General features: G+C 44.8%; 1 protein-coding gene across 5 annotated transcripts in view; it reads right to left on the reverse strand.

The window, feature by feature from the left end:
* ZNF507 (zinc finger protein 507) overlaps positions 1-2,159 on the reverse strand; it is a 47,604-nt gene extending 45,445 nt beyond the window's left edge. For 4 of the 5 annotated variants that reach the window (XM_060131366.1, XM_060131367.1, XM_060131365.1 and 1 more), the window contains exons 1-2: positions 2,017-2,159; positions 466-559 (exon numbers count right to left, since the gene is read on the reverse strand). The gene's annotated coding sequence lies outside the window, so the exon portion shown is untranslated. The remainder of the gene's footprint in view (positions 1-465; positions 560-2,016) is intronic. The other variant, XM_060131363.1, reaches the window with a different exon arrangement.
* Positions 2,160-15,993: the final 13,834 nt, after the last annotated feature.

The raw sequence follows: 15,993 nt of genomic DNA on the forward strand, positions 1-15,993 counted from the left end.
TCAGATTTAACATTTACTGAGCACCTATAACGTGCCCAGCAATGTGCAGGAGACTACCAAAATAAGTAAGAGGGAACCCTTGCCCTTGAGGTGCTCACAGACCAGAGAGTCGTGCCAGTGTAGATTCTGTGTATTACTCATGAAATTCCTGGTAATACTGGCCTCTTTATTTGCAGATAAGGAATCTGAGGTTCACAGATGCAAAGTAATAGCTAGTTTAAGAACTGGAATCCAAGCCTATCTGATTCTAAATCCATCCTTTCTTAATACACCAATTTTCCTCTTAATTCTCAGTGTGAACAAAAAAATGTATAAAGTATAAATAATGAAAAGAGCAACAGCCTCTTACAGCTAGGCAGTATCAAACATGTATGTTTGAGCTTCATTAAGTCTTTGGGACAGGCTAGGTGGGTGTTACACAACTCTACAAATAAGGAAACACTCAGTGCAGTTTAAGTGACTTACCCAAGGTTACATGGCTGTTAAGTGGCAGAGCCTGTGTCTTTCAAATCAATTCCCGAAATTAATACAGTCCCCTGGATCGATCTTCAAAATCCAGCTGTGGCCAAGAACGAAAGTACATAGTATCAAACATTTCTCTTTCTTGGTGAAACAAAGTAATGATTTTTTTTCTGGCAGTGAAAAATTGCCCAATATTGCATGTCAAAAAGAAATTCAGAGGAATGTCCACGCAACCCATTACGTGACGCAAATTTACATAATTTACCTAACAAGCAGATTTCAGGATTTTGCACCAGTTAGAAAAAATAGCTCTGGAAACTTCTCCAATAATTGTGCATTTTATGTTTTAGCTCAGAATTTATCTAATTAACTCAAAATACTATTGGTTTTTCTGATAACACTTTCTAATAAATAAGAAACAATAAATTGTATATTGCCATTTTAATCTTAACCAGAACTACAATCTAAAGGGTGACTGCAAACTTCCAGCAATTCTACAACTGAACGGCATCATGAAAGATAAAACACAGTGGACTGACCTATGTATCTTCTAAGGCACTTTCCTGCCCTGGTCCTACATTTCTTTCCTACTGTTTCTTATACTACCTAGAATGAATCTAAAAGATCAAAGAATGGTATTCATTTCACCTAGAATGCAACTTTATCGATTATGGTTAAGTAAATAGTTTACTGCCAGGGCAGAAAGCACGTATTTGGCTTTCCCCTGAAATTAATTTTAAACGAGTTAGTGAAGTAAAGAAATGAAAGGCCAGGCTTTCTCTTTTAATCAGTAATGCAACCCATACACTGAATCAGAGCAGAGTACTGAAGAAAGTACAAACTCAAAGAACAAATTCAATTACTGATAAATCCAGTAATTGCCGGATAGGAGAGATGCAGACTGGCAGCAAATTACAGCCCACTGCAGTACTAAAAAGATCGCCTACGGGGTGGGATGGTGGCCTCTGCCTAATTAATCATCCAGGCCTTCCACACACAAACCATTCACTACGGATGCCCCCAGGTCTTACACGGTGGGAGCTTTTCCCAATGATCTCCGTGATCTCTGGGGAGACCACTTCAGGGAGGAGGTTCGAAATAGATGCAGAACACCAGAACGGCGTCTGTGTACTAGCTTTTCCTACACCAAGCAGTGGCTTGGGAGATGCGGGTTGAGAAAAGTAATTAACAGACGCGGTGAGGACACCGTCGTTCGCTCCATCCCAAAAGGCCTAAGCTGTTGCACACGTGCAAAGGGGAGGGAAGCGACACCCGGCGGGCCTGCCTGCGGGCCAGGCTGGTGAGAGTACGCGGGCAGCGGCAGGTTCCCCCCCAACCCCCAAGGTGCAGGGCAAGCCCGGGGTCTCCACAGGCCTTGCTGTGCGCGGCACAGAGGACTGAAAAGGGACAAGGAACCTGGGGCATGTGGCCAGCATCGGGCGGGTGTCTGCCGGCTGAGGAGGAAGCCGGCGCCGGTAGAGGCCTGAGGGGAGGACGCACATGGCCGGCGGCGGCGCTAACAGCGGGCGGAGGGGCGGCCCCGGGGCGCGGTACCTGCGGTCGGACGGCGGCTGCTGCTTCCGCGAGCCTCCTTTGGCCGGCCAGGAGCCCGGCCGTGCCCTCACCCTCGTCCTCGCCCACCTCTCTCCCTGATCTTTTCCCTCTTTCTCCCAGCTTTTCCCTCCTCATCCGGAGCTCCAAAATGGCGGCGCTTGGGACGGATCACGTGAGCCGCGGGCAGGTCAGGTGACCCGAGTGGCGGGCGGAGGGGGCGGGGCGATGCTCAGGCCCCGCCCATGGGCATCCCGGGACGCCGGCTGGGCGGGCGCAAAGAGGATACCCTGCCAGCTCACTGCAATCCCTGGCTCCTGGGTGAGCTTAAGGCGCGGGTTGTCGGGCTCCCACGGCCCAAGCGTGGCCTTCTGAGTGGTCGTTGGGTCTAGAAGTCAGTGAGTGCTCACTTTGGAGTCTCCCCACGTCGCCCAAACCTGCTGTGGGCTAGGTTTCCTTTCCCTCATTGGCTCTCAGCAGTGGGCGTTGACATTCTTTACAGCCCTATGCTTCTGAATTTGTTACAGCTTTTGGTTGGGCTATACTTTTTTGTGGGGTTCTTGGCTAAAATGTAGAGGTGCTACCTAGGTTCATGGCTGGACTTCAAGTGTGCCTGGTGAGGGGCAGAGCTGGCCCTGGGAAATCTGTTTGCTGGAGAGATTGAGGATTTTGAGGGAAAGAACTCATCCTGAGAGTTGTAGGACCAGACTTGATAGCTTGCTTCACCTGGTAGCACAAGCTCAGTCCTCTGAGGGCACCATGGTGTTGGTCATTTGGATCTGTTTTATGACATACATGCCAGCTTTATAAGCAATCCTGTTTCCATCCCACTGCTGACAGAGTAAAATGCAATGTTAGTTAAGCGTTCCACCCAACTTCAGGAATGCTGGACAGGTTTGGTGTATTGAGAACTACACAGCAGGGTGCTTGGATCCGGACTGAGCATGTGGGCCGTGAACAGTAGGAAGGGAGTAAAACTGAAGATTCCAGTCATAGTAATGGACTTGTTCATTGAGATACGGGCATACCTGGGAGAGATTGTGGATTAGGTTCTCGACCACTGCCATAAAGCGAGTCACATGAATTTGACATCAATTGGTTACCCAGTGCATATAAAAGTTTTGTTTACACCCTACTGTAATTAAGTGTGTAATACCATTATGTCTAAAAAACAGCATACATGCCTTAATCAAAAAATACTTCATTGCTAAAATATGCTAACCATCATCTGAGCCTTCACATTCATAATCTTTTTGCAATAATAGCATCAAAGGTCATAGGTCACTATAACAAACATAATAATAATGAAAAGGTTTGAAATATTTTGAGAACTACCAAAATGGGATGCAGAGACATGAAATGAGCAAATGCTGTTGAAAAAAATGGCACTGATAGACTGGCTTGATGCAGGGTTGTCACAAACCTTCAATTTGCAAAAAATGCAATATCTGCAAAGTTCATTAAAAAGAAAAAATGAAGCACAATAAAATGAGTTATGTCTGTATCTCTTGGGGACTTCCAGGTGTACTTAGAGACCTTTGCAGCAGGCTGGACTCTCAATTATCAAGTGGGAGAAAGATCCAACAAAACCTTGTCATTGTTCAGAGAGGTCAGTAATTCCTGAGATACAGTAAATATCTCAGGATACAAATTCACCTGAAGTTGGGGGGTTGAGAAACCAGCAAATTTAGAATTCTGCTATTCCACAGAATTATTTGCCAATTGGACCAAATAGCTAAGAAGAAGGAAAAATAAAGGGTTGAATAATTTTTTTCAATAAAAAAGACTGAGCAGGAGACTAGCATGGAAGGGTGGAAGGAAAAAAGTTGAGGAAAACCAGAAGTACATAAAAGGAAGAATGTGAGAACAAACAATTAATGTGCAAATTTCTTTTTTCTTCTTGAGCTACTGACACAAACAATCCTTGTTTAAAGCAACCTGAAGAGAGGCTTTTCTTTAGTACTGTCTTAACTGTAATGTCCATGTATATGAAAGTTGACAGAACAGGAATCAGAGAATTATTTTACCAGGGCACAGTGCAAAAACAAAGTGGAGAAACTATAATCTAGGGAAAATAAGGGAATTCTAAAACAAGTGAGAGGTTAAGTATATCTCTGTTTGAACTTCCTGTGGTTGTCTTTTCTAATATTCACCAGCTATTTTGCAATGTACCTCTTCCAGCACAAGGTTAGACAGAACTTCCTGGCCCTCTTCCTGGCTCAGAGGTGTGGCCTCTGACTGGTGTTGGCTAATGAATTGTGTGAAGAAGTGAGGGGTGCCACTTCCATCCTGGAACGGTTATTTGCCAGGGCAGTGCCCTCCAGAGTGCCCTTTCCCTGCTGGCTTGATAACCAGCAGTGTTTGAAATGGTGGCCACCCTGTCAGCCCACATTATAGAGTGGTGGTGATGAGCTGAGCCCCTAGTTGACCCACAATGAATATATATAAACCTCACTGAGGTTTTGGAGCTGTTTGTTACTCACCACGACATAACCACTGATGACTGACACTCCTCTTCCCTACACTGAAGTAACTGGAGGAGACAGAATCAATAAGAAGAAACCATTACAGGCAGATAGGAATGTTAATAAAAGAATTAAGACCTTCATTCCTGAAGACAGAGAAGGTATAAGACACAGAATCCAATACAAAAACCTAGGCAACTTCAAAAAGCCAGTGGAGCAAAACTTCAGTATTTCTCTTTCCTACACAGAAGGTCTCCAGAAAATTGCAGTAAACGTTTTTAGGTCAGGGGAATACAAAGACGTTCAGGTATAGTTCCACTGAACTTGTGGATATCTCACCGAAATCTCTTTCAAGCACCTTCCACTTGCTACAGAATGTCGTTTGTCATGATTTAATTAACCAATCATATTAAGATTTAGCATTATAGATAGGAAACTTGCTTACTCAGTTATCTAGTACCTACTCAGTGGAATCGGATTTTGTCTCCAGATGAGAGATGACCCAGATAACTGAATGCTTATCTCCACACATCTCATTATTCTATTTTGGGATCAGTAATTAGCTGATGAGCTTAAAGGTTTCACTTCTACAAGTGTCAAGGGTCTGTATCTTCTAAAGTGACCAGGTTGCCTGATAATACATGGTGTGTGCTTGACAACTTAAACCATAACACTGTTTAAATTTGGGGAACATTCAGTACAGTGCAGTGAATAAGTTGCCAAGGCAATGACTGGTTATAAACTGAATGAGACATTAACCAGTTGAAACTTGTGGAGAAGACCAACTTGTTCCCGGACATGATACTCATGAAGGACACCTCGTCTTTGGTGTAATAGGATTAGGTTAGATTTCTTTTGAAGGGATTAATCATGTAGGTTTTTGGCACAGCACAGAGAATTGGAGGAGACATGTTAGCCTGCATTTCTTTTAGTTGTAATTTTTATCGTGACCTTTAAAAAATATTCTTTGGATATACTGCCTCAAAAAAGGAAAGATTAATACACCCACAGACATAGAAAACAAATTTATAGTTCCCAAAGAAGAAGGGGGGAGGGGAGAGATAAATCAGGAGGATGGGATTAACATATACTCACTACTATATATAAAGTAGATAACCATCAAGGACCTACTGTATAGCACAGCAAACTATACTCAATATTTTGTAATAACTTATAAGGGAAAAGAATCTGAAAAAGAATATATGTATGTATATATGTATAACTGAATCACTGTGCTGTACACCTGAGACTAACATGACGTTGTAAATCAACTATACTTCAATTAAAAAAAAAAACACAAGAAAGGAAAGATTGTGGAAGGGTCAGAGAAGGCAGGGGACTAAAAGGGGAAAAGAAAAGGATGCGGTGGTGTGAGTGGAGAAGATAAACACAAAAATTTTTCCTGCCTTTCTATTTAGCTCCTGTGGGACTGTGGGCAGGTAGGCTGCATCTTTCTGACGTTTTCATCCTGCCTGTAAGACAAGAAGTTCAATTTATCCTCTTTTTTTAGCTTCAAATGTCTGGTACATGGAAGTACAGAGTTTAATTATAGGAGTCCTCTGGGTTCAAAAGGGGACTTCATCATTAAGAATAATGGCAAGGCTTGATTTTATTAATGAATGAAAAGATTGCTTGATGTAAGTTAGAAGGAATGTAAGATTAAAAGACATGATATATTATTATATATACTGCTGTCAGTAATAAATTAATATTAGCGCTAGGTTCCTTACACTTTGCATCTGAATGTACACCTAGAAATACTTCATAATTATAGTTCAGGTCTCAAGAATCATCATAAATTATCCATTTGTCATTCATTCTCTGCTAAAAGCCACAGACCTACATCATTTCAGCAGCACATTGACATCTAAAATCTCTGGTACTACGAGGCACACATATTAATTTGTTTCTTATTGAGGGCCAGAATAAACTGGAAGGATACACAACTGATAGTGACCAGGAAGAATTGGAGAAAGAGCAGGGGCGTCTATTCTCAGAGTTGAGGTTTGCTTAACTTTCAGCTCAGCTGTTTTGGGTCTGAGCTGCTAATTGGTTTAGGAGAGGCCCTCGAGGAGCTCAGACTGTCAGAGGACCTAAAGCAGCCCTGCAGTCCTGGCGGTGATGGAATTCTGTAGAGTTCCCTTGGTCCCTGGACTCTGTCTCATACCAGCACCTGGGAGTAAGGACAAGAATCAATGGTGGTGACATCTAGTGGCCTACCTGGGATGTGCAGTCAAGCCACAGAACACTCCAGTGGGAAGCAGGACATTTGCCTTCTCCAGCTAACTCAGGCCTGACCCCCGGGTCCCTGAATCAGTCTAAGAGTTTGCTTTCTGGCAGAGCTGTCCTGAATTCATGTTGATTTATGGTTGGGGTCCAGGAGAGGCACCAGCAGGCTGGGTGTGGAGGTGGAGTGGGGCTGCCCGTGAGGGTGTCAGCAGGCTCCCTTCAGTCTGGTCTGCATGTGCCACAGACTCAGGGCTGGGCAGAGCTGCACGGGGGAGCGGGGAGCTGGTCTCCGCCAGACTGTCTCTCTGCTTCAACGCAGACTGGTTATTGGAGCGCTCAAGCAATTTTCAGTCGTCTTTGTCAATAAAGTCAGTCTCTTTTCTACTAGGGCAATGAAAATGGGATTTTGAGGCCGCCAGAGGGCTGTCTCCTTGGGCCACTTATCTGCCCAGGAGCCTCAGCTGAGTTGGGTGTCAGCTATTTGCTATGTCCAAAATCCTGTTGACAGGTAATACCACCTGCTTCTGAACAAGACAGTGTGATTCTAATAGGGTACCGTTAAATTCTTCTCACAGAAACGGTTTCCTTAACGCAGTGACCTTTATTGATGAGAGGGGCAGAGGAAGAAAATGAAAAGAAGGAGGAGAAGATGAAGAAAAACACTAAGAGGAAAAGTAACTGCTAATCAAACCAAGAGGGCCTGGCTAAAGGGTAATCCTGTGACCTCCAAATGTGTCGTTTGTTATTTTGACAGCTCCTCTTGAGGTGATAGACTAGGAGAAGCTGCTAGCATCATCATCAGCCGGCTGGGAGTTCCACCTCTTGCTTCCTTAAGACATCAGTAAATGGATAACCACAGACAGTAAGTAGACTACCTTCTAAGGTCCTCCAGTCTGAGCTCTTCATATACTACGGAAGACCAGGCATGAGGAACATTGTTTGATCTTCTGGGGTGTTTCTTTCATTGAGAAAGAGACATGAGTGAGAAAGGGAAGGGAAAATGCATATGACACCCAGAGACGGTCTGTACTGTAATTGTCATGCCTTTTCTGGTCATGAGGCCGAAACTAGTCTTCACTGGCTCCAGCAAGACATAAGATTGGGAGGATCCAGCTGAGGTCTGTTGTGAGATGGAAGTGGTATATCCAGAATCAGGCATGCTTGGGGCTGTTGCAGGGCACATGTGAGCTTCATGAGCAGGTGGCCAGGCTCCCATGTCATCTACCCCTCTTGCACTAGCACCTCTCCCTCAGCGCACACCTCTGGGCCCCATGGAGGGAGAACCCTGTGCCCAGCTGATGGGAGGGGAGAAGCCTGAGCTAAGGTCTTGAATAAATCAGCTTGGTATGTGGAAGAATATGGACGAACATGAATGGAAGTGTGCGGTGAGAGTGAACACGAGGCATTTGTCTGGATTGTGAAGATACTTCTGCCTGGCATGGAGGGCTTGGAGTGGGGAGTAGGGAGAGCTTTGCCCTGAAAGGCACCCTGGGGCTGAGACTGGCTGAGCAGAGACAGGCAGCAGGCATCTACTGGGGGCCCTCGTGGTGTAGGGCCCTGTGTTAGGGGCTCTGCTTATCTTGTTTCACACATCTTTGTGGACTCGGCTCTGCAGTCATTAATTATGTGTGTAATCCCTGCCTCAGCAACTGGCAGAGAATGAGCTCCAAGAGCCCAGGGAGCTTGGCAGTTTTGTGCATCAATATTCCCCCTGGCCTAGAAGAGGACCCCGAATGCAGTTACACTCAGTAAACACTCGTTGATTGAATGAAGAAGTGATTTCATTCAGCAGACATGCTCCCAGATCTGGGCTTTATTTGAGGAGCTACTTGAAAGCCATTTGGGGAATCGCAGCAATTTGACTGAGAGCTGGGGCTTGGGAGAGAGAATAAAGACGGTGTCCGGTTAGGGACCTGGGAGTTGACTTCAGAGAGGCTCTAAGAATCCAGGCTGTGGACTGGGTCTCACCCTGAGCTTCAAAACCTATTAGCACTCACTGGCTGTGTGATCTGGGGCAAGGTACTTAACCTCTCTGTACCTCTGCTACTTCATCTGTAAAATGGGGATAGTGATACCTATCTTGCAGGGCTACTGAAAAATTTAAAGGACATAATGTATAGGAAGCACTGATATGCCCGTTCGATAAACAACAAGTATTATTATTGCAAAGGTTCAGACTGGAATGGTATGAAATGGAAGGAAGAGATGGAGGTGAGACTGTGATCAGAGAACAAGTAGCATTTGAGGCTAATTGGAACTAGGGTGTGCAGTGGAGAGCCAGTGAGCACCTCTGTTATTTCAGTGTGCCCTGGGTGGGAAGGACAGACAGCTCTGGGCTCCAACACCAATGGCAGAGTCAAGCACAGAAGTCAGAGGACACACGGAAAAGAAGAGGCCAGGATCACCCAGCTACGCTACAATCAGCTCATCAGTCGTGGAATTTGATGTGAGCCCAGTTAGTCACGTTACATATGACTATGTGCGTTTCCAGCCTATTTTTCCTAAACGTGGATTTTTTTGGCATCAGAATGCGTGCTAACACCCTAAGATTTAGTTACATTTTGGTTAAGAAGTCCAGAAGACTTTGGACTTGGCTTTGAAAAATTGAAAGTGAATTGAATTTGCATTATTTAAGTGGTTTATTCAGATTAACACTGCTATCTCTTCAGATTTAGAATTTCAAAGACTCAAGATTTGATATTTTAGCAACAACAATGACATCTAGGGGTTGTTTTGTACAGGTTTAATCTTAGATATATGTCCTCTACGTTTTGAAAAATAGGGGTGCTAACACATTGATTCCACTTAAAATGTCTGGACCATGTGAACTTGGTCGGTGGCCAGGGCAACACTGATGGATCAAAGTAAGGAAAAAGCTGGAAGTAACTTCTGCTGTCATCTAAGAAAGCGACTTTCCTTCTAAAATTGCAGCACTTCTCAGTTTGCTGAATATACTCGTTTCCCCCCTGACTTTTTAACCAGCGATATGGCATCCTTCTCAGCTCTCCTGTTTGAGCCTCAACCACTCTTCCTATGGGTGACAGAACTGTCTTCCCTGCATGGAGAAGGGCTGGGACCAAGGTTCTAGCTCCTTCCAGGTTTTTCCATTCTTTGATGAGCCAGTGGAGGGAGTCTGACTGTTCACCTCTTCTCTACCCCATGATTTTACCAGATTCTTTTAAATGGACCATTCTCTTGACTTTGCGGCTTTGACTGTCAGACTCGGAGGGAGCTTTTGGTCTGTTGTCAGATAGTCAACTAACAGTGGTGACTGAGCATCTTCTGGGTACAGTCTTATCTCTGTGCATGTGCGCATTGCGTGTGTGTGTGTGCGTGTGTGTGCGTGTGTGTGTGTGTGTGTGTGTGTGTGTGTGTGTGTGTGTCCCATGGGGTTCAGGTGGGATTGATAGGGGCCCCAAAGGCAATACACCTGGGTTAAGTCCATGAAAAAGTTTATTTAGAGGACACCAAACATACATGTTAATAGGAAATAAATTATACATGAAAACATCTATGAACATACTGAAAAAATTCACAAATATTCAGATTATGTTTAAGGTTCCTCACAGCATGAAAATTCTCTGATTTTTGTGCAGATTAAAATTAGTACTCTGTTATACTGATGCATAATGATGTCGGTAGCAGCACAAGAATTATAGAATTTTTTTTTTTTATGTTCTACTGAGAGCAATGCAAAATAGGACTCATCTCCATTGGTGAGTATGAGTTGACCCTCAGCGTTATCAAGCTGTGAGGCTCGTTTCTGGTTTGCAGAACTGTACAGAATGAGCTGAGTGTTGGGAGACCTGGCCCAAGTGTACCACTCTGGGAATGCACACCCTGATCGTTTAACTTTTCGATTATCTTAAGATGGGCCTGGAAATCCTTTTGTTCCAACCCTTGCTGTTGACCTTTCCTTTTCTCTCTTTGTCCAGTTTTCTGCCATAGCAAGCTGAGTGTACAGAACTGATGCGTCACCAGGCTGTCAGTTTCACCTTCCAAATAATCCTCAAATCTTTCCCTTTCTGGTGGTGCTTAAAAATCTCCAACGCTTCTAATAAAGATCCAGACCTTTACCCAGCCTTCGATGTCTGGCCTGATGTCCCTGGCCACTGCCCCAGCATCGACCCCATCACAACCGCCCACCTTTAGGTGTGTTTGTTTTGTTTCCCAGCTGCACCGAGCCTGGGGTTCTCCTACCTCTTCCCACTCCTCTCCACGTGATTATCTCTTACTCTTCCTTAGGTCTCAGCAAAGTACTGTCTTCTCAGGGAGTCCTTCCCTGACTTTAATGACCAGGTTAAATCCCTTTACGCTTTCTTAGAGCCTTGTGCCCTTTGGTCACAGCTCTTGCCATCGCTGTAGTTTATCTGTATGGTTATTGCATCCATGTCAACCGCCCTTCATAAACGGCGGATATTGTGATGTCAGCCAACGTGTTGTGTTAGTGTAGTGCCTGGCACTAGTAGATGCTGATGAAGAAACAAACATTGAATGAATGAATGAATGAATGGTAAATATGGTGGAGTTTGTCTTGAGTGACTGAGGTTCTTGTAGTGCTTCAGATTCATCAATCCAATATCAAATCACTCTGATTTAGTCCATCCGGGCTATTACCACAGAAAACCATAGACTGGGGACTTATAAACAATAGAGATTGATTTCTCACAGTTCTAGACGCTGGGAGGTCAAAGATCAAGGTGCCAGCAGATTCGGTATCTAGTGAGCACCCACTTCCTGGTTCATAGACAGCCATCTCCTTGCTGTGTCCTCACGCTGCAGAAGGGTCGAGGGGGCTCTCTGGGGTCTCTTTTATAAGAGCACTAATTCCATTCACGAGGGTCCCACCCACATAATCTAAGTACCTCCCAAGAATCCCACCTCCAAATACCATCACACTGGGGATAGGTTTCAGCATATGAATGTTGGGGGAACATTATATTCAGTCTATAGCACTCCATTTGGTTGTGCAAAATAGAGAACTAGATGATAGACAATATGGGTTAAATTTCTGTGAGTTCTAAGACCCACTGAGGAAAATTTGATTTAAATGAATACTTCACCTCATGGGGTCTCAGCGTTGAGTATAGAAAATTCCAATTACTTGAGCAGCCTCATTGATCAAAGGTCCTTCTGCTTATTAACACTGAGATGCTATAGAATAAAGAGGCACCTGGTATGGCCAGTTTTGCATTGATGAAGTTCATCTGTGTTAGCTGAGAATTCTTGTGATCCAAACCCAGGCAGAGTCCAAGAATGGGAGTTGCATTCTCACAGCTCTAGGGAAGAACTATAATACATTCCACTCTCTCTTGGAAAGAATTTTCTAAAAATCCTTTGCCTCACTAAGCTCAGGTAGATATAGTCTTGATGTTTTATTTATAAGGGAAAGATAATCAGGCAACATCTTAATTTGGAGCAGAGATTTGTTGCTTATAATCTACTTTGAAAAAAAATAGGAGTAAACTCAAGGGGACGTAGTGTTAGTGCCCAAAGGCTTTCCTTGGGGCATTTTCTAATTGTTTTTGTATTTATCCTAGATTTCTAAGTCAAGAAAAATGGCAATCATAGAGGTTAAGGGCACAGATTCTGGGCCATGCCTGGGTTTATTTCCTGGCTCTATCACTCACTAGCTGTATAATCTTGGGCACATCATTTTGCTTCATTGTATCCTAATTCCTTGCCTTTAACATGCAGAGAATAACATTCCAGATCTCACAGTCGGTCGTATCATGTGGGTTTTATGACTGAATACTCTAGAGAGTGCTTCGAGCATGCCCCTGTAGAAAGCATATTTCAGCCTTAGCTATTATTCTTCCATGAGAAGTGGAGGGAGGTGTGCTTTTGCCTGTTTCAATGCACGGATAGAATTTGTGGTTTGCAACCTCTCTCATCCACTTGCTTTGTTTTAAAGCACCTAAGGTATGTGCAGTGCTAAATAAGATGCTATAGGGAGCATCCCTGCTTTCAGGAAAGTTATGACCTAGTTGGAGAGAGAAGAGCCCTTTAAGCACAATTGCAGAATGTACCGAATCCATTTATTCAGTCAACAAATATTTCTTGAGCACCTACTGTATGCCAGGTGTTATTCTAGGCACGAGGAATACTGCGGTGGAAAGAACAGACCAAATCTCTGCCCTCGTGGACCTTAGAATCTAGTGAGGGAAGGTAGAAATAAACATGTAAACAGGCAGACCAATAAATAGCATGACTACAATCTATGAAGAAACAAGAGCAAATGAGAGGTTAGAAAGTACAGGAGGAGGTGAGAGTCAGTCGCTGTTGTAGAGAAATGGAGTGTTCAGGAGAGGCTGCCTGGAGGTAGACCAGAAGGATGAAATCTGGGAATTGATTGTTTCAGGCTCGGGGGACCACAAGGTGGACAGAGCCTGGGCTGAGCTACACCAGGCACAGGAAGGCCAAGAGGCGACCCAGAGAGTCTTGAAGAAAATGATGGGCAGGGACCAGGGGAGTGAAGGAGGAAGGCATTTCTCTATTCTGTTGGTGGGACTCAGAGAAGGGGCACCAGCAGGAGAAGTGCTGCTTATTCCTCCCTCACTGCTATGAAGGGTGTTGGGACTCTGTGAGGTTCCTGTAGCTTGTGCCCCATAGCCCAGCACTTGCCATTTTCTGCGGCTGGTGCCAGGTCAAGCTGAACCCCTTCTCCTCTCCCTCCCAGTACTGGGAAGCTGAGGCAGGTGCAGTGAGGCCAGCCGGGAGCTCAAGAGCAAATGGGATTTTAAAGTTGTTAGGGCATTTTGGCATCTAGTTCCCCGAGATGAACAAAGTGTCTTGTCTGGTAATTGCAATTAATGGCTCTGCTATTCAAGCATATCCGTCAATAAATCTCCTCTAATAACCGATTGGGCACAGTTGTTGCCATAGTTATGTCTCTAAATTGAGCCCGGGGTAGTTGGCCACGACACTGACCTTACAGGGGTCAGGGCTGCTTCCTGACTGTATGACTCCTATCCCAGGAATTAAAGTTACCCTCCGAATGATTGGCTTCAAGCCAGCTGAGAGACAAGCTCAGCCCCTTGCCTTAACTGCTTGGAGATTTCCTGTAAATCTTTTAAATGCAAAATAAAAATCTTTGAAACTCTATAACGTCAACAGTTGTAGTAATTAATCCTGCCCAGCCCCCTTTTGTACAACGCTGGGATGTAGTTAGCGGGAGGCCACCCATCAGATCTGTGATCACGGGCATTATTTACGGCGAGCCTCACCTCAACATCCCTGCTGACGAGGTCAGAACCTCACCATGGAGTCCTTGTCTTCAGTGCCTCTCTTCTAGAGAATTCCTTCCCCCAGCCCCAAGTTCTGTCTTTAGGGGCCTTTCCCTTCTCCTGTGGGCCATTATTCTGCAGCCATCCTGTTGGCTTGTTTGGTTAAGGGCTTGGATTTCTGAGGCTCCAGCCACTACCTCAGAGACCCGATCTGGCCCTTTTCCTCCTCAACTCGTGGCAGGCCTAGTGTTTCAGGAGATCTTGGATTTCTAGGGTGCCATTTCAAAACCAAGTTGGGAACACCTAACGAGGTGGGGGTATTTTTAAATGTGTCTATTTATATGTTTGGGATGATTGCAGGTAATTACACAGAAGGTAGAAGAAGGGACCTGGGGGCAGAAGTACTCGGTAATATAATCTATCTTAACTTATATCTGTGTAAAACCCTGGGTGGGGGGAGGAAAGACAGTGGAAGCTTATTGCCTGACTCTGGCTAGGGGCAAGGCTTGATTTAAGTTTTCCAAACTCCATTTTCGTTGCTCCCCATTTTTACCTTCTTTCTCTTCCTTCACTGTTTATCTCAGAATGAATGTCATAGGATTTTAAGGCTGGAAGGATCTTAGGGAAGGGGAAGATCAGTGAGGTTGTGCGACCGAGGGGCCCGGAGAGCAGAGGCAGGGACTCAGCAGTCCTGCCGTGTGCCCAGTTTCTGCACCACCCTCCTTTCTGGGGGGTCCCCCTCACATGGTGAGGCAGGGCTTAGCACCTTACCTTCCCTTGGTGCCTTTCTATGAGAAAAAGGGAGAGGAGTTTACATACGTCAGAAATCTACAAAGGTATCCCTCTAAGACTAAATAGTCCCAGTTTATTGTTTCGCCTCTGACTTTTTCCATGACCTCCAAATATAATAAAAATGATGGTGTCTGTTTTCCAAATGGACAAAGTTTGTAAAATTCCCTGGGTCAGTGCAGGAACACTCAATCTTTTCAGCCGTAACATTTCAAATTAATAACCAAGAGGAAACTAACCAGCCCAAGTGTGGGTTCAGTGGGAAATGCATGTGCTTTTATTTCCCATTTTTAATTTTTTTTCTTAAAATTTTTTTATTGAATGAAAGATTCTTTAAATTCTGTAGTGCTTTACAGTTTTCAAAAGTTTCAAAATGCATGTGCTTTTAAAATGCTGCCTATCCGTGGCTTAGTATTTTGGTGGATGTTTGATGGAATTTGAACTATTAAGCAATGTCAAACAAAATTTTGGCTTTGCTGTTAATGATGTGTCATTGAAAGGAGCTATAAAAATTGCAAGAGATTTGTTTTAATAAAAGGGAAAATGGAAAGTCAAATGAAATCCAGTAAACCAATGAAGATGGGCAGCTGGAAGCATCCATTTCCTTTCTTCACCTCCCTTTTCTCTCTGCTGGGTGCCCCTCACCACCCCTACTGAGGTAGTCCACACAGGCAGCCAATGAGTGCCCGGTGACCCTGGTCCGTTTCTGAGAAATGGTGGGAGGACTGCTCACCCATCGCCTTCTCCCAAACTGCGAATAGCTCCAGGTTTCTAGATTCTGTTCCAAATGCGTTTTTCTGCATCCTGGCTAGTGCTGTTCAGTGGGCAGATCTAGTGGTCATCCTTGTGGTATCTAGGCTTAGAGAAGAAGCGAAATGCACACCACCTCTGCCGAACTTTGAGTTCCAGTCGAGGGCAGATGGCCGATGGCCGATGGGGCTGTCCACCGCCATGCTGTGTATGTCCAGAGTGCACTCGGCGTGTCCCTGGCTAGCCTGGCCACGTGCTGGCACCAGGAACAGGAGGGCTGGCTCTCGTCCTCCTCACACTGGGGACTGTGGGGATTGAGGGTCCCTAGAGAGAGAGACAGAACACAAGGAGTTGCAGAGGAATTGAAATGAGAATTGACAGCGAGGGAAAGAGTCAGAGGAGAATGAAAGGAATGTGGAGACCAGAAAAGAAATACAAGCTCAGGCTGGATCAGAGCAGAGGAAGCATCCAGGGGGAGGTGTGCCTCTAGCACCTTCCCTTGACTACCCTTCCTCCTCTGT

The sequence above is a fragment of the Lagenorhynchus albirostris genome, chromosome 19, assembly GCF_949774975.1.
Source record: "Lagenorhynchus albirostris chromosome 19, mLagAlb1.1, whole genome shotgun sequence".
In the NCBI taxonomy this organism is placed as follows: Eukaryota; Metazoa; Chordata; class Mammalia; order Artiodactyla; family Delphinidae; genus Lagenorhynchus; species Lagenorhynchus albirostris.